At 44.6% G+C, this 22,774-nt stretch overlaps 1 long non-coding RNA gene across 20 annotated transcripts in view; it reads right to left on the reverse strand.

The window, feature by feature from the left end:
- Window positions 1-22,774, reverse strand: part of LOC307181468 — a 1,676,472-nt gene that overhangs the window by 489,196 nt on the left and 1,164,502 nt on the right. The gene's annotated exons all lie outside the window — the stretch shown is intronic.

Genomic DNA, 22,774 nt, shown 5'->3' on the forward strand with positions numbered 1-22,774 from the left:
AATGGGAGACGTGTTCAAATATGTCTCAGTTTTCCTACCCTGGTACTCGGGTGCAACATTCCAGACGCTTTACTAACACTCTCCCGACTTGGAGAGTCAGTCCCTTTAACCTCCTGTTTGGCCCAGTTTGCAATTTCTGCGGAAGATGAACAGGAATAGCGAGAACCAATGAGAGGCTAGCTGGAGGTGTCTGGACGGGCAAATTTAACTCTCATTTCCCACCAGGAAGAGGAATTAACCAAAGGCTCAGCATGCCGGGCCGGAACCAGATTAGGGCCTGAAGCCATCCTGCGGTGTTGCGGCCAGCTCACAAGAAAGCGAGTTGAAGAAAGGAGCTCAGGGGCACTGTAATTCACAAACCTGCAGAGTTATAAATGACAGCTATCGTCCAAAAATAGACTGAAGTAAGGCTGCCAAGAGGACTTGAAAGCGGGGCAGAATTGCAGGAAACCGATTTCAGGAGGTAGACTGGAATAGCATTGAAAGCATAGGAAAAGAGGCAGAACGTCCACAATGATGCACTTGGCCAAAAAGGGCGTATGCGTTTTTTCCTGAATATATTCAGGAAAGAACGCATACACCCTTTTTGGCCAACCAAGCAAGCTTGCAAAGGAAATCTGCACTACAATGAAGTCTCACTTCCCCCCGGTCAAAAGGGCCATCTGAAAAAAGTGTAAAATCCAGAAAGGCAGGACAGGCCATGGAGAACTGGGAGCCTTGTTATGCTGATGGGCGGGATGTAAATTGCCAACAGACACTCGGGAGAAGTGTATGGTGTTTCCTGAAACATCTAAAAAACAAAGCAACAGAGCCTAGGGCACTGCCACTTATGGTCCTATAGCTTAGGGAAATTAAAATCAAAAAGACACAGCCACCCCAAAGTTTGGGACGCCTCTGTTTACAAGAACCTCGTTTACAGTACATGTTCAAAATCGCAGAAAGTGAAAAATGGATAAAGAAGTTGTGGTATTTACTTACAAAGCAATATCACTCAGCAATGAAATCTATGTCATCAGGCCCTTAGCAGCATAATGAGTGGATTCAGGTATGATGATTCTAACTGAAATAAGTCACACAGAAAAAGAAACATCATAAGATATCAGTAATACACGGAATGTAAACTTGGCTACACAGGAACTGCATTCCAGAACAGAACAGGGTCTCAAATTTAGAAAACCAACTTATGCTTGCTTAAGGGGAAAGGTGAGTTGGGGTGCTGCATAAAACCAGAGATTGAAATGAGCACAGATAAAGTTCCTTAAGCCAAATATAGAATAGACAAGAGCTACTCCTTGCTCAACGAAATGGACTCAACACCGCATATTAAACGCCTAAGAATGTACCTGACTAGTAAGTATCTTAAAACCTATGGATTGCTATGTCTCTGAAAGAGAATCAAGCATGTGTACAGGGGCATAAACACAGCAGTGATAGGATTGGAGAGGTTCGGTGAGCAAATGAAGACCCTTTGAAGTCATATTGCATGGTACCCATTACACGGGTCTCAACTCTCCAGGTTTAAGGTATTCTTCCTTCAGCTAAAACATGCATGTGGAACTCAAGTATGATCAACCATGTGAACGGGAGACGTGTTCAAATATGTCTCAGTTTTCCTCCCCTGGTACTCGGGTGCAACATTCCAGATGCTTTACTAACACTCTCCCCACTTGGAGAGTCAGCGCCTTTAACCTCCTGTTTGGCCCAGTTTGCAATTTCTGCAGAAGATGAACAGGCATAGCAAGAACCAATGAGAGGCTAGCTGGAGGTGTCTGGACGGGCAAATTTAACTCTCGTTTCCCACCAGGAAGAGGAAATAACCAAAGGCTCAGCGTGCCGTGCCGGAACCAGATTAGGGCCTGAAGCCATCCTGCGGTGTTGCGGCCAGCTCAAAACAAAGCGAGTTGAAGAAAGGAGCTCAGGGGCACTGTAATTCACAAACCTGCAGAGTTATAAATGACAGCTATCGTCCAAAAATAGACTGAAGTAAGGCTGCCAAGAGGACTTGAAAGCGGGGCAGAATTGCAGGAAACCGATTTCAGGAGGTAGACTGGAATTGCATTGAAAGCATAGGAAAAGAGGCAGAACGTCCACAATGATGCACTTGGCCAAAAAGGGCGTATGCGTTTTTTCCTGAATATATTCAGGAAAAAACGCATACGCCCTTTTTGGCCAACCAAGCAAGCTTGCAAAGGAAATCTGCACTACAATGAAGTCTCACTTCCCCCCGGTCAAAAGGGCCATCTGAAAAAAGTGTAAAATCCAGAAAGGCAGGACAGGCCATGGAGAACTGGGAGCCTTGTTATGCTGAAGGGCGGGATGTAAATTGCCAACAACCACTCGGGAGAAGTGTATGGTGTTTCCTGAAACATCTAAAAAACAAAGCAACAGAGCCTAGGGCACTTCCACTTATGGTCCTATAGCTTAGGGAAATTAAAATCAAAAAGACACAGCCACCCCAAAGTTTGGAACGGCTCTGTTTACAAGAACCTCGTTTACAGTACAAGTTCAACATCGCAGAAAGTGAAAAATGGATAAAAAAGTTGTGGTATTTACTTACAAAGCAATATCACTCAGCAATGAAATCTGTGTCATCAGGCCCTTAGTAGCACAATGAGTGGATTCAGGTATGATGATTCTAACTGAAATAAGTCACACAGAAAAAGAAACATCATAAGATATCAGTAATACACGGAATGTAAACTTGGCTACACAGGAACTGAATTACAGAACAGAACAGGGTCTCAAATTTAGAAAACCAACTTATGCTTGCTGAAGGGTAAAGGTGAGTTGGGGTGCTGCATAAAACCAGAGATTGAAATGAGCACAGATAAAGATCCTTAAGCCAAATATGGAATAGACAAGAGCTACTCCTTGCTCAAAGAAATGGACTCAACACCGCATATTAAATGCCTAAGAATGTACCTGACTAGTAAGTATCTTAAAACCTATGGATTGCTATGTCTCCGAAAGAGAATCAAGCATGTGTACAGGGTCATAAACGCAGCAGTGATAGGATTGGAAAGGTTCGGTGAGCAAATGAAGACCCTTTGAAGTCATATTGCATGGTACCCATTCCACGGGTTTCAACTACCCAGGTTTTAGGTATTCTTCCTTCAGCTAAAACATGCATGTGGAACCCAGAGTATGATCAACCATGTGATCGGGAGACGTGTTCAAATATGTCTCAGTTTTCCTCCTCTGGTACTCGGGTGCAACATTCCAGACGCTTTACTAACACTCTCCCCACTTGGAGAGTCAGCGCCTTTAACCTCCTGTTTGGCCCAGTTTGCAATTTCTGCGGAAGATGAACAGGAATAGCGAGAACCAATGAGAGACAAGCTGGAGGTGTCTGGACGGGCAAATATAACTCTCATTTCGAACCAGAAGAGGAAATAACCAGAGGCTCAGCGTGCCGTGCCAGAACCAGATTAGGGCCTGAAGCCATCCTGCGGTGTTGCGGCCAGGTCACAAGAAAGCCAGTTGAAGAAAGGAGCTCAGGGGCACTGTAATTCACAAACCTGCAGAGTTATAAATGACAGCTATCGTCCAAAAATAGACTGAAGTAAGGCTGCCAAGAGGACTTGAAAGCGGGGCAGAATTGCAGGAAACCGATTTCAGGAGGTAGACTGGAATTGCATTGAAAGCATAGGAAAAGAGGCAGAACGTCCACAATGATGCACTTGGCCAAAAAGGGCGTATGCGTTTTTTCCTGAATATATTCAGGAAAAAACGCATACGCCCTTTTTGGCCAACCAAGCAAGCTTGCAAAGGAAATCTGCACTACAATGAAGTCTCACTTCCCCCCGGTCAAAAGGGCCATCTGAAAAAAGTGTAAAATCCAGAAAGGCAGGACAGGCCATGGACAACTGGGAGCCTTGTTATGCTGATGGGCGGGATGTAAATTACCAACAGACACTCGGGAGAAGTGTATGGTGTTTCCTGAAACATCTAAAAAACAAAGCAACAGAGCCTAGGGCACTGCCACTTATGGTCCTATAGCTTAGGGAAATTAAAATCAAAAAGACACAGCCACCCCAAAGTTTGGGACGCCTCTGTTTACAAGAACCTCGTTTACAGTACAAGTTCAACATCGCAGAAAGTGAAAAATGGATAAAGAAGTTGTGGTATTTACTTACAAAGCAATATCACTCAGCAATGAAATCTATGTCATCAGGCCCTTAGCAGCACAATGAGTGGATTCAGGTATGATGATTCTAACTGAAATAAGTCACACAGAAAAAGAAACATCATAAGATATCACTAATACACGGAATGTAAACTTGGCTACACAGGAACTGAATTACAGAACAGAACAGGGTCTCAAATTTAGAAAACCAACTTATGCTTGCTTAAGGGGAAAGGTGAGTTGGGGTGCTGCATAAAACCAGAGATTGAAATGAGCACAGATAAAGTTCCTTAAGCCAAATATGGAATAGACAAGAGCTACTCCTTGCTCAACGAAATGGACTCAACACCGCATATTAAACGCCTAAGAATGTACCTGACTAGTAAGTATCTTAAAACCTATGGATTGCTATGTCTCCGAAAGAGAATCAAGCATGTGTACAAGGGCATAAACGCAGCAGTGATAGGATTGGAGAGGTTCGTGAGCAAATGAAGACCCTTTGAAGTCATATTGCATGGTAGCCATTACACGGGTCTTAACTCTCCAGGTTTAAGGTATTCTTCCTTCAGCTAAAACATGCATGTGGAACCCAAGTATGATCAACCATGTGAACGGGAGACGTGTTCAAATATGTCTCAGTTTTCCTCCCCTGGTACTCGGGTGCAACATTCCAGACGCTTTACTAACACTCTCCCCACTTGGAGAGTCAGTCCCTTTAACCTCCTGTTTGGCCCAGTTTGCAATTTCTGCGGAAGATGAACAGGAATAGCGAGAACCAATGAGAGGCTAGCTGCAGGTGTCTGGACGGGCAAATTTAACTCTCATTTCCCACCAGGAAGAGGAATTAACCAAAGGCTCAGGATGCCGGGCCGGAACCAGATTAGGGCCTGAAGCCATCCTGCGGTGTTGCGGCCAGGTCACAAGAAAGCGAGTTGAAGAAAGGAGCTCAGGGGCACTGTAATTCACAAACCTGCAGAGTTATAAATGACAGCTATCGTCCAAAAATAGACTGAAGTAAGGCTGCCAAGAGGACTTGAAAGCGGGGCAGAATTGCAGGAAACCGATTTCAGGAGGTAGACTGGAATTGCATTGAAAGCATAGGAAAAGAGGCAGAACGTCCACAATGATGCACTTGGCCAAAAAGGGCGTATGCGTTTTTTCCTGAATATATTCAGGAAAAAACGCATACGCCCTTTTTGGCCAACCAAGCAAGCTTGCAAAGGAAATCTGCACTACAATGAAGTCTCACATCCCCCCGGTCAAAAGGGCCATCTGAAAAAAGTGTAAAATCCAGAAAGGCAGGACAGGCCATGGAGAACTGGGAGCCTTGTTATGCTGATGGGCGGGATGTAAATTGCCAACAACCACTCGGGAGAAGTGTATGGTGTTTCCTGAAACATCTAAAAAACAAAGCAACAGAGCCTAGGGCACTGCCACTTATGGTCCTATAGCTTAGGGAAATTAAAATCAAAAAGACACAGCCACCCCAAAGTTTGGAATGGCTCTGTTTACAAGAACCTCGTTTACAGTACAAGTTCAACATCGCAGAAAGTGAAAAATGGATAAAGAAGTTGTGGTATTTACTTACAAAGCAATATCACTCAGCAATGAAATCTGTGTCATCAGGCCCTTAGCAGCACAATGAGTGGATTCAGGTATGATGATTCTAACTGAAGTAAGTCACACAGAAAAAGAAACATCATAAGATATCAGTAATACACGGAATGTAAACTTGGCTACACAGGAACTGAATTACAGAACAGAACAGGGTCTCAAATTTAGAAAACCAACTTATGCTTGCTTAAGGGTAAAGGTGAGTTGGGGTGCTGCATAAAACCAGAGATTGAAATGAGCACAGATAAAGTTCCTTAAGCCAAATATGGAATAGACAAGAGCTACTCCTTGCTCAACGAAATGGACTCAACACCGCATATTAAACGCCTAAGAATGTACCTGACTAGTAAGTATCTTAAAACCTATGGATTGCTATGTCTCCGAAAGAGAATCAAGCATGTGTACAGGGGCATAAACGCAGCAGTGATAGGATTGGAGAGGTTCGTGAGCAAATGAAGACCCTTTGAAGTCATATTGCATGGTACCCATTCCACGGGTTTCAACTACCCAGGTTTAAGGTATTCTTCCTTCAGCTAAAACATGCATATGGAACCTACAGTATGATCAACCATGTGATCGGGAGACGTGTTCAAATATGTCTCAGTTTTCGTACCCTGGTACTCGGGTGCAACATTCCAGACGCTTTACTAACACTCTCCCCACTTGGCGAGTCAGTCCCTTTAACCTCCTGTTTGGCCCAGTTTGCAATTTCTGTGGAAGATGAACAGGAATAGCGAGAACCAATGAGAGACTAGCTGGAGGTGTCTGGATGGGCAAATTTAACTCTCATTTCCCACCAGGAAGAGGAATTAACCAAAGGCTCAGCGTGCCATGCCAGAACCAGATTAGGGCCTGAAGACATCCTGCGGTGTTGCGGCCAGGTCACAAGAAAGCGAGTTGAAGAAAGGAGCTCAGGGGCACTGTAATTCACAAACCTGCAGAGTTATAAATGACAGCTATCGTCCAAAAATAGACTGAAGTAAGGCTGCCAAGAGGACTTGAAAGTGGGGCAGAATTGCAGGAAACCGATTTCAGGAGGTAGACTGGAATTGCATTGAAAGCATAGGAAAAGAGGCAGAACGTCCACAATGATGCACTTGGCCAAAAAGGGCGTATGCGTTTTTTCCTGAATATATTCAGGAAAAAACGCATACGCCCTTTTTGGCCAACCAAGCAAACTTGCAAAGGAAATCTGCACTACAATGAAGTCTCACTTCCCCCCGGTCAAAAGGGCCATCTGAAAAAAGTGTAAAATCCAGAAAGGCAGGACAGGCCATGGAGAACTGGGAGCCTTGTTATGCTGATGGGCGGGATGTAAATTGCCAACAGACACTCGGGAGAAGTGTATGGTGTTTCCTGAAACATCTAAAATACAAAGCAAGAGAGCCTAGGGCACTTCCACTTATGGTCCTATAGCTTAGGGAAATTAAAATCAAAAAGACACAGCCACCCCAAAGTTTGGGACGCCTCCGTTTACAAGAACCTCGTATACCGTACAAGTTCAATATCACAGAAAGTGAAAAATGGATAAAGAACTTGTGGTACTTACGTACAATGCAGTATCACTCAGCAATGAAATCTATGTCATCAGGCCCGTAGCAGCATAATGAGTGGATTCAGGTACGATGATTCTAACTGAAATAAGTCACACAGAAAAAGAAACATCATAAGATATCACTAATACACGGAATGTAAACTTGGCTACACAGGAACTGCATTCCAGAACAGAACAGGGTCTCAAATTTAGAAAACCAACTTATGCTTGCTTAAGGGGAAAGGTGAGTTGGGGTGCTGCATAAAACCAGAGATTGAAATGAGCACAGATAAAGTTCCTTAAGCCAAATATGGAATAGACAAGAGCTACTCCTTGCTCAACGAAATGGACTCAACACCGCATATTAAACGCCTAAGAATGTACCTGACTAGTAAGTATCTTAAAACCTATGGATTGCTATGTCTCCAAAAGAGAATCAAGCGTGTGTACAGGGGCATAAACGCAGTAGTGATAGGATTGGAGAGGTTCGGTGAGCAAATGAAGACCCTTTGAAGTCATATTGCATGGTACCCATTCCACGGGTCTCAACTCTCCAGGTTTAAGGTATTCTTCCTTCAGCTAAAACATGCATGTGGAACCCAGAGTATGATCAACCATGTGAACGGGAGATGTGTTCAAATATGTCTCAGTTTTCCTACCCTGGTACTCGGGTGCAACATTCCAGACGCTTTACTAACACTCTCCCGACTTGGAGAGTCAGTCCCTTTAACCTCCTGTTTGGGCCAGTTTGCAATTTCTGCGGAAGATGAACAGGAATAGCGAGAACCAATGAGAGGCTAGCTGGAGGTGTCTGGACGGGCAAATTTAACTCTCATTTCCCACCAGGAAGAGGAATTAACCAAAGGCTCAGCATGCCGGGCCGGAACCAGATTAGGGCCTGAAGCCATCCTGCGGTGTTGCGGCCAGGTCACAAGAAAGCGAGTTGAAGAAAGGAGCTCAGGGGCACTGTAATTCACAAACCTGCAGAGTTATAAATGACAGCTATCGTCCAAAAATAGACTGAAGTAAGGCTGCCAAGAGGACTTGAAAGCGGGGCAGAATTGCAGGAAACCGATTTCAGGAGGTAGACTGGAATTGCATTGAAAGCATAGGAAAAGAGGCAGAACGTCCACAATGATGCACTTGGCCAAAAAGGGCGTATGCGTTTTTTCCTGAATATATTCAGGAAAAAACGCATACGCCCTTTTTGGCCAACCAAGCAAGCTTGCAAAGGAAATCTGCACTACAATGAAGTCTCACTTCCCCCCAGTCAAAAGGGCCATCTGAAAAAAGTGTAAAATCCAGAAAGGCAGGACAGGCCATGGAGAACTGGGAGCCTTGTTATGCTGATGGGCGGGATGTAAATTGCCAACAACCACTCGGGAGAAGTGTATGGTGTTTCCTGAAACATCTAAAAAACAAAGCAACAGAGCCTAGGGCACTTCCACTTATGGTCCTATAGCTTAGGGAAATTAAAATCAAAAAGACACAGCCACCCCAAAGTTTGGAATGGCTCTGTTTACAAGAACCTCGTTTACAGTACAAGTTCAACATCGCAGAAAGTGAAAAATGGATAAAGAAGTTGTGGTATTCACTAACAAAGCAATATCACTCAGCAATGAAATCTATGTCATCAGGCCCTTAGCAGCACAATGAGTGGATTCAGGTATGATGATTCTAACTGAAATAAGTCACACAGAAAAAGAAACATCATAAGATATCAGTAATACACGGAATGTAAACTTGGCTACACAGGAACTGAATTACAGAACAGAACAGTTTCTCAAATTTAGAAAACCAACTTATGCTTGCTTAAGGGTAAAGGTGAGTTGGGGTGCTGCATAAAACCAGAGATTGAAATGAGCACAGATAAAGTTCCTTAAGCCAAATATGGAATAGACAAGAGCTACTCCTTGCTCAACGAAATGGACTCAACACCGCATATTAAACGCCTAAGAATGTACCTGACTAGTAAGTATCTTAAAACCTATGGATTGCTATGTCTCCGAAAGAGAATCAAGCATGTGTACAGGGGCATAAACGCAGCAGTTATAGGATTGGAGATGTTCGGTGAGCAAATGAAGGCCCTTTGAAGTCATATTGCATGGTACCTATTCCACGGGTTTCAGCTACCCAGGTTTTAGGTATTCTTCCTTCAGCTAAAACATGCATGTGGAACCCAGAGTATGATCAACCATGTGAACGGGAGACGTGTTCAAATATGTCTCAGTTTTCCTACCCTGGTACTCGGGTGCAATATTCCAGATGCTTTACTAACACTCTCCCGACTTGGAGAGTCAGTCCCTTTAACCTCCTGTTTGACCCAGTTTGCAATTTCTGCGGAAGATGAACAGGAATAGCGAGAACCAATGAGAGACTAGCTGGAGGTGTCTGGACGGGCAAATTTAACTCTCATTTCCCACCAGGAAGAGGAATTAACCAAAGGCTCAGGGTGCCGTGCCGGAACCAGATTAGGGCCTGAAGCCATCCTGCGGTGTTGCGGCCAGCTCACAAGAAAGCGAGTTGAAGAAAGGAGCTCAGGGGCACTGTAATTCACAAACCTGCAGAGTTATAAATGACAGCTATCGTCCAAAAATAGACTGAAGTAAGGCTGCCAAGAGGACTTGAAAGCGGGGCAGAATTGCAGGAAACCGATTTCAGGAGGTAGACTGGAATTGCATTGAAAGCATAGGAAAAGAGGCAGAACGTCCAGAATGATGCACTTGGCCAAAAAGGGTGTATGCGTTTTTTCCTGAATATATTCAGGAAAAAACGCATACGCCCTTTTTGGCCAACCAAGAAAGCTTGCAAAGGAAATCTGCACTACAATGAAGTCTCACTTCCCCCCGGTCAAAAGGGCCATCTGAAAAAAGTGTAAAATCCAGAAAGGCAGGACAGGCCATGGACAACTGGGAGCCTTGTTATGCTGATGGGCGGAATGTAAATTGCCAACAGACACTCGGGAGAAGTGTATGGTGTTTCCTGAAACATCTAAAAAACAAAGCAACAGAGCCTAGGGCACTGCCACTTATGGTCCTATAGCTTAGGGAAATTAAAATCAAAAAGACACAGCCACCCCAAAGTTTGGGACGCCTCCGTTTACAAGAACCTCGTTTACCGTACAAGTTCAATATCACAGAAAGTGAAAAATGGATAAAGAACTTGTGGTACTTACGTACAATGCAGTATCACTCAGCAATGAAATCTATGTCATCAGGCCCGTAGCAGCATAATGAGTGGATTCAGGTACAATGATTCTAACTGAAATAAGTCACACAGAAAAAGAAACATCATAAGATATCACTAATACACGGAATGTAAACTTGGCTACACAGGAACTGAATTACAGAAGAGAACAGGGTCTCAAATTTAGAAAACCAACTTATGCTTGCTTAAGGGGAAAGGTGAGTTGGGGTGCTGCATAAAACCAGAGATTGAAATGAGCACAGATAAAGTTCCTTAAGCCAAATATGGAATAGACAAGAGCTACTCCTTGCTCAACGAAATGGACTCAACACCGCATATTAAACGCCTAAGAATGTACCTGACTAGTAAGTATCTTAAAACCTATGGATTGCTATGTCTCCGAAAGAGAATCAAGCATGTGTACAGGGGCATAAACGCAGCAGTGATAGGATTGGAGATGTTCAGTGAGCAAATGAAGACCCTTTGAAGTCATACTGCAGGGTACCCATTACACGGATTTCAACTACCCAGGTTTAAGGTATTCTTCCTTCAGCTAAAACATGCATGTGGAACCTAGAGTATGATCAACCATGTGATCGGGAGACGTGTTCAAATATGTCTCAGTTTTCGTACCCTGGTACTCGGGTGCAATATTCCAGACGCTTTACTAACACTCTCCCAACTTGGAGAGTCAGTCCCTTTAACCTCCTGTTTGGCCCAGTTTGCAATTTCTGTGGAAGATGAACAGGAATAGCGAGAACCAATGAGAGACTAGCTGGAGGTGTCTGGACGGGCAAATTTAACTCTCATTTCCCACCAGGAAGAGGAATTAACCAAAGGCTCAGCGTGCCGTGCCGGAACCAGATTAGGGCCTGAAGCCATCCTGCGGTGTTGCGGCCAGCTCACAAGAAAGCGAGTTGAAGAAAGGAGCTCAGGGGCACTGTAATTCACAAACCTGCAGAGTTATAAATGACAGCTATCGTCCAAAAATAGACTGAAGTAAGGCTGCCAAGAGGACTTGAAAGCGGGGCACAATTGCAGGAAACCGATTTCAAGAGGTAGACTGGAATTGCATTGAAAGCATAGGAAAAGAGGCCTAAGGTCCACAATGATGCACTTGGCCAAAAAGGGCGTATGCGTTTTTTCCTGAATATATTCAGGAAAAAACGCATACGCCCTTTTTGGCCAACCAAGCAAGCTTGCAAAGGAAATCTGCACTACAATGAAGTCTCACTTCCCCCCGGTCAAAAGGGCCATCTGAAAAAAGTGTAAAATCCAGAAAGGCAGGACAGGCCATGGAGAACTGGGAGCCTTGTTATGCTGAAGGGCGGAATGTAAATTGCCAACAAACACTAGGGAGAAGTGTATGGTGTTTCCTGAAACATCTAAAAAACAAAGCAACAGAGCCTAGGGCACTTCCACTTATGGTCCTATAGCTTAGGGAAATTAAAATCAAAAACACAGCCACCCCAAAGTTTGGGATGCCTCTGTTTACAAGAACCTCGTTTACAGTACAAGTTCAACATCGCAGAAAGTGAAAAATGGATAAAGAAGTTGTGGTATTTACTTACAAAGCAATATCACTCAGCAATGAAATCTATGTCATCAGGCCCTTAGCAGCACAATGAGTGGATTCAGGTATGATGATTCTAACTGAAATAAGTCACACAGAAAAAGAAACATCATAAGATATCAGTAATACACGGAATGGAAACTTGGCTACACAGGAACTGAATTACAGAATAGAACAGGGTCTCAAATTTAGAAAACGAACTTATGCTTGCTTAAGGGGAAAGGTGAGTTGGGGTGCTGCATAAAACCAGAGATTGAAATGAGCACAGATAAAGTTCCTTAAGCCAAATATGGAATAGACAAGAGCTACTCCTTGCTCAACGAAATGGACTCAACACCCCATATTAAACGCCTAAGAATGTACCTGACTAGTAAGTGTCTTAAAACCTATGGATTGCTATGTCTCCGAAAGAGAATCAAGCATGTGTACAGGGGCATAAACGCAGCAGTGATAGGATTGGAGAGGTTCGGTGAGCATATGAAGACCCTTTGAAGTCATATTGCATGGTACCCATTCCACGGGTCTCAATTCTCCATGTTTAAGGTATTCTTCCTTCAGCTAAAACATGCATGTGGAACCCAGAGTATGATCAACCATGTGAATGGGAGACGTGTTCAAATATGTCTCAGTTTTCCTCCCCTGGTACTCGGGTGCAACATTCCAGACGCTTTACTAACACTCTCCCCACTTGGAGAGTCAGTCCCTTTAACCTCCTGTTTGGCCCAGTTTGCAATTTCTGCGGAAGATGAACAGGAATAGCGAGAACCAATGAGAGGCTAGCTGCAGGTGTCTGGACGGGCAAATTTAACTCTCATTTCCCACCAGGAAGAGGAATTAACCAAAGGCTCAGCATGCCGGGGCGGAACCAGATTAGGGCCTGAAGCCATCCTGCGGTGTTGTGGCCAGGTCACAAGAAAGCGAGTTGAAGAAAGGAGCTCAGGGGCACTGTAATTCACAAACCTGCAGAGTTATAAATGACAGCTATCGTCCAAAAATAGACTGAAGTAAGGCTGCCAAGAGGACTTGAAAGCGGGGCAGAGTTGCAGGAAACCGATTTCAGGAGGTAGACTGGAATTGCATTGAAAGCATAGGAAAAGAGGCAGAACGTCCACAATGATGCACTTGGCCAAAAAGGGCGTATGCGTTTTTTCCTGAATATATTCAGGAAAAAACGCATACGCCCTTTTTGGCCAACCAAGCAAGCTTGCAAAGGAAATCTGCACTACAATGAAGTCTCACTTCCCCCCGGTCAAAAGGGCCATCAGAATAAAGTGTAAAATCCAGAAAGGCAGGACAGGCCATGGAGAACTGGGAGCCTTGTTATGCTGATGGGCGGGATGTAAATTGCCAACAGACACTCGGGAGAAGTGTATGGTGTTTCCTGAAACATCTAAAAAACAAAGCAACAGAGCCTAGGGCACTTCCACTTATGGTCCTATAGCTTAGGGAAATTAATATCAAAAAGACACAGCAACCCCAAAATTTGGGACGGCTCTTTTTACAGGAATCTCTTCTACGGCACAAGTTAAATATCCCAGAGAGCAAATAATGGATAAAGAAGTTGCGGTACTTCTGTACAACAGAATACCACTCAGCAATGAAATCTATGTCACCAGGCCCGTACCAGCATAATGAGTGGATTGAGGCACGATGATTCTAAGTGAAATAAGTCACACAGAAAAAGAAACATCATAAGGTATCACTAATACACGGAATGTGAACTTGGCTACACATGAACTGAATTACAAAACAGAACAGGGTCTCAAGTTTAGAAAACCAACTTATGCCTGCTTAAGGGGGAAGGTGAGTTGGGGTGCTGCATAAAAGCAGAGTTTGAAATTAGCACAGATACCATTCCATAAGCCAAATATGTAATAGACAAGAGCTACCCCTTGCTCAACGAAATGGATTCAACAATGAGGTATCACCTCACACCTGGTAGAATAGGCATCATTGAAAATCTACAAACAAAAAATGCTGGAAAGGGTCTGGAGAAAAGGAACCCTCTTCCACTATTGTTGGGAATATAAATTGATACAGTCATTATGGAGAACAATATGGAATTTCTTAAGAAACTAACAATAGAATTACCATATGATACAGCAATCCCAGTACTGGACATATACCCAGACAAAACCATAAATCAAAAAGAGTCATTCACCGCAATGTTCATTGCATCACTATTTACAATATCGAGGTAATGGAAGCAACCTAAATGCCCACAGACAGACGAATGCATAAAGCTGTGGTACATATATAAAATGGAATATTACTAAGCCATGAAAAGGAATGAAATTGGGTCATTTGTAGAGACGTCGATGGATCTAGAGACTGTCATACAGAGTGAAGTAAGTCAGAAGGAGAAAAACAAATCTTGTATATTCATGCATATATGTGGAACCTAGAAAAACTGTACAGATTAACCATTATGCAAGGCATAAATAGAGCAACAGATGTAGACAACAAACGTATGGACAACAAGGGGGGAAAGCTGTTGGGGGGTGGTGGTGGGAGGAGTTGAGAGACTGGGATTGGCATGTATACATTTATATGTATAAAATAGATAACCAATAAGAACCTGCTGTATAAAAATATAAAATAAAATTCAAAATTAAAAAGAAATAAAATTTAAAAAATAAAACAGAAAAAACAATTATTCCCTGCACATACATGTATTTATATGAATAAATTATTTCCATGCTTATATCTGTAAATACAAAAAAGAGGAATAAAATCTACCTTGAACCAAAAACGAAAAAGAGAAAAAAACACAGAACCCACCAGTTCCACAGAGGAAAACCGTATCAGGGCACTTGCTCCAGTTGTAAACAATTCTGAAGTTGGTCAGTGGTGGGGAATCGTCTCCCATTCAGCCAGCAGCCCCCACGCAACAAGCGTCCTCATTGCAAAGCTGGGGCACCGTGCCGAGGCATCTGTGAGTAAACGTGAGCTGAGCCCCAGGCCAGTTGCTGCTGAACTATTCCCACCCGTCCCAGGTAAAACACCTGAATATATACAAGGACTTGAAAGCCTAGAGGAAGGGCCATAGAGCCACACGAGTGACAGCATGCCGGCCGACTTGGTGCCTGCAGGCCAGCCAGGATGGTCCTGGCCCTGGGTGCTCTTCTGGAAGATTTCCATTTCCCTGCCTGAGATACCCGTCCTGTCCCTGCCCCCACTGCTTTTTTCCTTCCTCACCTCTGCCCAGGGAGAAATTCCAGCAGCAGGTATGGGTGACACATCCTCTTCTTTAGCAGGTGGCAGCCTGGCAACTGCTGCAGAAAGTCCAGCAGAGCCCCACTCACACTGGGCCACCCACAAAGCCGTGGCCTCTCACTCCCTCCCACCAGCCCAGCCCCGAGACTGCTGACAGGGCAGAGAAAATGACGTCAGGCACGGCTGCAGGGGCTCTTGCTGCCTGGAGTGGTATTTATATTGATCTCAACCCAGGCACACCTGGGGAGGGCTGGCCGGCACGGTAAGGCTGCCCAGGTCAGCCAATCATCACCCCTCAGGGGCTCACAGTTGCAGAAAATGGAACTTGCTGAACCGGCCAGGTCCAAGGAACAGGTGTGGGCTCCTGAGAGTCAGGATAGACAAGGGGCTGCAGCTTTGGCTTGTTTTCTAATCATTTTATCTGGCCCATGAGTGGGAGACAACTTCAAGAAAACCCTCTCCTAATGAGAGGAACCCAGGAGTCAGGGAGAGGAGGGGTGGGTGGTGGTTGGAGACAGAGGCCTGGTGCCCCGGGTGCAGTGGAAGTCTCTGGAAGACCAGGTGGAGGGAGGCCTCACGGAGTGATGCCCAGGGTCACAGACCTGTCGCAGCTGCTGTTTGTTAGTTCAAGTCCTGCTCTGAGGTGCTCTGTGTCAGCTCTGAGCGACAGGTGAGCTGGGGGTGCTCTGCAATGAGGGCTATGTGCACGGTTCCTGTGTGCCCAGCCCTGCCACGGTACCTGCAAGGGTAGCTCTGTATCCTGGGAGGGGCCTGACCACGAGAGCCCCGTGGGCTGGGGTGGGGGTGGGGTACCTGCCCAGGTGAGCTCCATATTCTGGGATTGGTCTGACCACGAGAGCCCCATGGGCTGCTGGGGACCTGGTAAAGGATGTCAGGACAGTCAGTGAAGCCACCGAGGATATACCTCCAGTTGCTCCTAATTCCTACACCCTGCTGGTCATTCTACCAACCACCAGGACATGGTATTCTGTATTAGTCTTCAATGATGCCTTCTTTTGTATTCCATTAGTCCCAGAGTCACAAGAAATTTTGGCTTGTGAGTGGCAGGACTCCACATACAACTAAAACAATACTTCCGGGCCGTCTGGCCCCAAGGGTGCAAAAATTCCCACACCATCTTTGGGGAAAGCTTAGCTAAAGACCTAAAAGTTCTACCTCTGGAAAAGGAAACCCTCCTTCAATATGCAGACGACATTCTGATCACCAGCCCTACTAAGGAGGCCTCTGAACTACCAAGCCAATAAAGGATAGAAGTTGTCCAAGAAAAAGCTCAAATATCACAGACTGCGGTGACCTGCCTGGGCTTCATTCTCACAGAAGGTCAGAGAAGCCCATCCCAGGAAAGGGAAGAAACCATTTTCAGCCTTACCCCTTTCTAAAACTAGAAGACAGCTTAGGGGTTCCTGGGGAGGCCAGGGTTTGCTGCTTCTGGATCCCTAACTACAGTCTACTAGCTGGGCCTCTATATGAAACACTGAAAGGAAAAGATGATGATCCTTTTGAATAGAATCCAGAAGTGGCCTTTCAAGAATGGAAAGAGCAGTCAATTCAGACCCTTGCCCTGGAACTCCCTAATTTAGCTAAACCCTTTGATCTTTACAATCCCGGTGAAAGGTGAATCGCCATTGGAGAATTAGTGCAAAAACTGGGACCACTTGAAATGGAACAATGCAAGAATGCCATCCAGGTAGGATAAACTACGGTCACTAAGGGGCTTGGCCCACTGCCACATCTGGCCAAGATACTGGCGGTATCTAAAAACCTGGAAATCAGCAGCCCAAAAGGCCACCTCCCTCCTAAGGGAAAAGGACCCCACGTGGTGATCCTAACCACCAACCATGCCCTGAAGTTGCAGGGTTCGCTCCGTGGGCACACCGACCTCGAGTGAGGAGGCCCTCCAACTCCAACATCCAGAGAGATAACCGGGGGCAACAGGGCACCATGACGACTCGTGTGAACATCACTTGACCTGGAGTTTCTCTCATAAAACAACAAGAGTGTGTCCCAAAAGAGTAGACTACTGCTTGCAGGACTTACTGCACCCAGAGGGGAGCTAATAATCTTGGCGGGGGAACAGTATACCACACTGTCACCATAGAAAAGCCTACAGACACCGTGATGATGGTGGCCAATAAGACCGGCTGGACTCCTGTTTACTTCAAAAGGCTGTTGACTCAGTAGCCATCATGGTCCTTGGTCACCACTGACCCTGGACTGTCTGGGAGTTGAGCGGGCAGGGCTCTGACACCTGGTGCTGTTTGTACGTTAATTCAGGGGCCTAACTGAAGAAAGCGCAGACTACTGGTCAGAGCATCTAGGCTGGCAGAGACGGTCAGCCTAAGGTGGCCGAACAAATGTGGGGCGGGGTGAAACCGGCCCCCACAGCGTCTCTGCACATCTCTTTCCTGGACCCTTAAAGGTCATTAGAATCTATAACACTTCCAATGCTGGTGCTCAGGTGGACGAGCAGGGAGGCAGGGGTCCTGGGGACAATCAACGTCACCGGGAGGCTGCTGGGGAGAAGCTCTGACCCTCGCCCCAGGGTATGAGGGCTCCCAACTCAGCACTCAGCAGTTACAGAAGAAGGGTCTGCACCCTCAGCACTCCAAGAATGAGGAACGGGACAAAAGGCAGAGGAGGGGTTTGTCCCCAGCAAAGCCCATTAAAAATCCCTGGGAGATAAAAATAGAATCTGGGCAATAAAGTCAAGTCTAACCTTTTTTATCCTTTGTGCTTTGTCTAATTTCACGTGCTCCTAGGGTCCCACATGCAGAGGTTCCACACCCAGCACTTCAGACCAGATTTCCTAGTGCAGAATGGCTGGGTCGACACCTCAGCTCCTGGGGCCCAGTGCAGACTCCACGATATAGAGCCTGAGCTACAGCCAACCCGGCCCTCGAGAGCTCCGCCGCCTCCCTCCCTCCCACTGACTCTGACAGGATCTCTACACAGCAGCCCAGCCCACAGCCCACGGGGTAGTGCATGCTCTCACCTCTCCATTCTCTGATCAAAATATAAAGTTTCCTTTGCTTGTGAACCAAACTCAGTCTCGATCTGTTGGCCCCAATGACACTGGGCAGGGGGACACTTGTTGGGGTCCACTCTGGAGGATCAGTAACAGAAATTGAGACTATTGTAACCTCAATGAACAGATGTGTGAGCCAAACTGTAGTTAACATAGAACAGTGTATAAGGCTCGGGTAAAATAAGATGTTTTTAACACTTCCATTTGATATTTCCATCACTTTTTATAAGCAAGTTCAGTGAAAAGGTTTGTCTTATTTGTCAGGTCAATATTAGAGAAACGAAGTGATTTCTTTCCAAGGATGTACAGCTAATAATCTTGGTTAAACCTTCAATCTTGTTTTAAATGCTTTTCCATTGAAAATGATACCTCTCTTTCAGCTCCCCCATTTCTGAGAAGTATAAAATCTTATAATTTATTATTACCAAAGGGGAAATGTGGGAGGAGGGATAAATTAACAGTTTGGAATGAACACATACACACTGCTATGTATAAAATAGATCATCAACAAGGAACTACTGTATAGCACAGGGAACTACACTCAACATTTTGCAATAACCTATAAGGGGAAATAATCTGAAAAAGAATAGATATTTTTATTGACATCATCTATCAATGACAGTTAAAGTGTAGCCTAAGGGAAGCTGGTGGTGAGTGCTTCTGACCCTGAAGACTTCAATCATCTAAAGTTTGGACTCTGCCTACTTCCCAAGGCCCTTAATGAACATATGTGTAGCCGTAGCTTAAAAACTTCCCCAGTTTGGGTTTCGGGGAGACACTGATTTTGAAAAAGCCCTGGTGTTCTCCTTACATGAATGGGACTCTTCCTACTGCTAAAACATGTCTGTCACACCCAGAGGATGGTATACCATCTGATCGGGAAGAGTTTGGAAAAGGCATCTTATCTCCTCATCTCCTGGTGCTCGGGTTCACCCCTCCAGCGTCTTTACTAACAGTCTCCCCACTTGGAGATGTCAGCACTGTCAACATCCTGTTGCGTACAGTTTGGAATTTGTCCAGAGGATGAAGCGGAAGGATGAGGAACAATGAGAGACAAGTCCTAGGTGTTCAGACAGGCACATGTCACTCTAATTTCCAATCAGGAAGACGAATTGACCAAAGGCTAGGGTTGCCCATGGAAACAGTATAGGGCTTGAGGAAATCCCGCTGCTTTGTGGCCAGTTCCCATAAACACGAGTTGAACAATGGAACTCAGGGGCAGTAAAATTCACAAAACTGCAGAGTTGAAAATATCCATCACTGAAAAATGTCTTGAGGAAAGTCAGAGAAAAGGACTTGTAAGCAAGGGAGAATGGCAGGAAAGGGATTTGAGGAGGTAGAAAGGACTCGCCATTAAGCACAAGAAAAGGAGCTGAACATTGCCAACATTGCAGTTGGCCAAAAAGGGTGTATGCGTTCTTTTCTGTATATATTCAAGAAAAGGGCATACACTTTTTTAGCCAACCAAACAGGTGGGCACTGGAAGTCAATACTACAAAAGATATCACTTCGCATCAGTCAGAAGAGCCATCCTCATAAAGCGTAAACAACAGAAACGCAGGACAGGGCAACGAGAAGAGGGAGCCCTGTGAGACTTATAGTGGAAATGTATATTGCCAACGGCCATTCTGGAGAAGTGTATTGTGTTTACTAAAGCATCTAAAAAATGAGCTACAGAGCATAGGGCACTTGCACTCATGGGCGTATATCTTGGGAAAAACAAAAATCGAGAGGACACAGGCACCCCAATGTTTACCCCCTCTCTGTTTAAAAGATCCTCGACTAGGATATAACTTAAATGTCTCTGGAGGGAAAAAATGGATAGAGATGTGGTACTTAGGTAGAGTGGAATATTATTCAGCCTGGAAATCAATGAAATATGGCCAGTTGTAACAACTCCGGAGGAGTTACGTATGATCATTCTAAGTGACAGAATTCAAAAAGAAAAAGACACATATCATAAGATATCACTTAAAGGTGGAATCCAAAATGGCTACACATGAAATAAATTACAAAACAAAAACATAGTCAAATATGTAGAAAACACGCATAAGGCTGTTAAACGGGAAAGGTGGGGAGGGGTGAGGCATCATCCAGGAGGTTGAAATTAGCAAAGATACCATTCCAAATACCAAACTGATAATCAACAAGGCCTACACGGTAGCTAAAAGAACTGCACTCAGCACACTCAAGTCACCGGAAAAGAATATATACGACTGGTAAGAATCTGAAAAAGAATTTATTGATGTCTCTCTGTACGTGAATCAAGTGGATGTACAGCAGCAAGAAACAGAGCTTTGAAAATCAGCTGTAACCAATATAGTAATAAATTGAAAAAAATAAACGACAGAGAGACAGAGAAAACCTCTTACAACTTTTCCTCAGGGACGGTGATGCAACATGGATTGAACACATCTAGACCCACAGCAGGATGAGACATAAGGCTGGAAACTGTTTGCGCTAAGAGAAATGTGAGGTTGGGTGAGGAAATACACACCCTTTAAAGTAATACTACCTGGTACCCATTCAATGGGTCCCAAATCTGCAGGTTCAAGGGATCTTCCTACAGCTAAAACATGCATGGAAAACCCAGAGGACTGTACACCATGTGATCGGGAGATGTGTCTAAAATGCACCTCATTTATCCTCTCCTGGTGCTCCTGTTCACCATTCCAGCCACGCTACTTAGAATCTCCCCACTTGGAGAATCAGCACATTTAAACTTCTGTTTCACACATTTTGCAAATTGTGAGGAGGATGAACGGGAAGAGGGGGAACCAATGAGAGAAGAGTTGTAGGGGTTTGGACGGGCACATATCACTCTAATTTCCCATTAAGAGTAAGAATTAAAGGAAGGCTCAGCCTGCCTCGCCGGAGCCAAAATAGGGCCTGAAGCAATCCTGCGGGTTTGAGGCCAGCTCACAAAAGAGCAACTTAAACAATGGAGCTCAGGGTCACTGCAATTCACAAACCTGCAGAGTTATAAATGAAAACTAACGTCCAAAAATATGTTGAGGTAAGGCAAAGAAGAGGATCTGAATGCAAGACAGAATTGCAAGAAACAGATTTCAAGAGATAGATTGGACTCGTCTTTAACGCACATGAAAAGCGGCAGAATTTCGACAATGATGCAGTTGGCCCAAAAGGGCGTATGCGTTTTTTCCTGATTATATCCAGGAAAAAACGCATACGCACTTTATGGGCAACGAAGCAAGCAAGCAATGCAAATGTGCACAACAAAGAAGTCTCACTTCCCACCGGTCAAAAGGGCCATCCTAAAAAATTGTAAAAACCAGAAATGCAGGACAGGCCATGGAGAACAGGGAGCCTTTATACGCTGATGGGCAGTGTGTGAACTGCCGAGAGCCACTCTGGAGAAGTGTATGGTGGTTCCTAAATCATCTAAAAAACAGAGCTACAGAGCATAGGACACTTCCAATCATGGGAGTATATCTAGGGAAGTCTAAAAATCAACAAGACACAAGCACACCACAGTTTAGGGCTACTCTGTTTACAAGAACCTCAACTTCAGTACACCTTAAATATCCCAGGAAAGAGAACAATGGATAAAGAAGATGTGGTACTTATGTACAATGGAATATCTCTTCACCATGAAATCAATGTAATAAGGCTAGTAGAAGGATAAAGAGTGGATTTAGGTCCGATAATACTACTTGAAATAAGTCAAACAGAAAAAGAAACATATCATAAGATATCACTTATAGAGGGAGGGTAAATATGGCTGCACAAGAAATGAATTACAGAACAGAACAGTGTCTCACATTTAGAAAACACACTTATGTCAGCTTAAGGGGAAAGGAGAGGTGGGGTGATGCATAAAACCAGAGTTTGAAATTAGCACAGATACCGTTCAATAAACCAAATAGGTATTAGACAAGATCTACACCTTGCTCAATGAACAGGCCTCAACACACCCTATACACCGCAGAGAAATATATCTGAGGAATAAGAATCTTAAAACCCATGTATTGATATATCTCCATAAGGGAATCAAGTGTGTGCAGAGCGGCACAAACACAGCAGTGAAAAGGAGCTAAACCCCATTATAGAAATAAATTTTAAAAACAAAACGCTGAAACAATGAAAGAGAGAAAAATTCTTACAAAATTCGCTCAGGGGCTGTGATGCAACCTGGATTGACCACATATAAACCCACAGCTGGATAAGACATAAGGCTGGACACTTGGGGCTGACAGGATTGGTGAGCTTTGGTGAGCAACTGCCGAAAGTTTAATGCAATACTTCATGCTACTCAGTCCAAGGGTCCCAACACTCCAGGTTGAAGGGAATCTTCCTACAGCTAAACCATGCTTGGGAAACCCAGCGACTGGTATACCATATGATCGGGAAAGGTTTCTAAAACGCACCTCATTTTTCCTCTCCTGGGGCTCCGGATCGACATTCCAGCCGCTTTACTAACAACATCCCCACATGGAGGCAATGCCTTTAAGTTCTGGT

Source organism: Stenella coeruleoalba (genome assembly GCF_951394435.1).
Source record: "Stenella coeruleoalba genome assembly, contig: scaffold_28, whole genome shotgun sequence".
In the NCBI taxonomy this organism is placed as follows: Eukaryota; Metazoa; Chordata; class Mammalia; order Artiodactyla; family Delphinidae; genus Stenella; species Stenella coeruleoalba.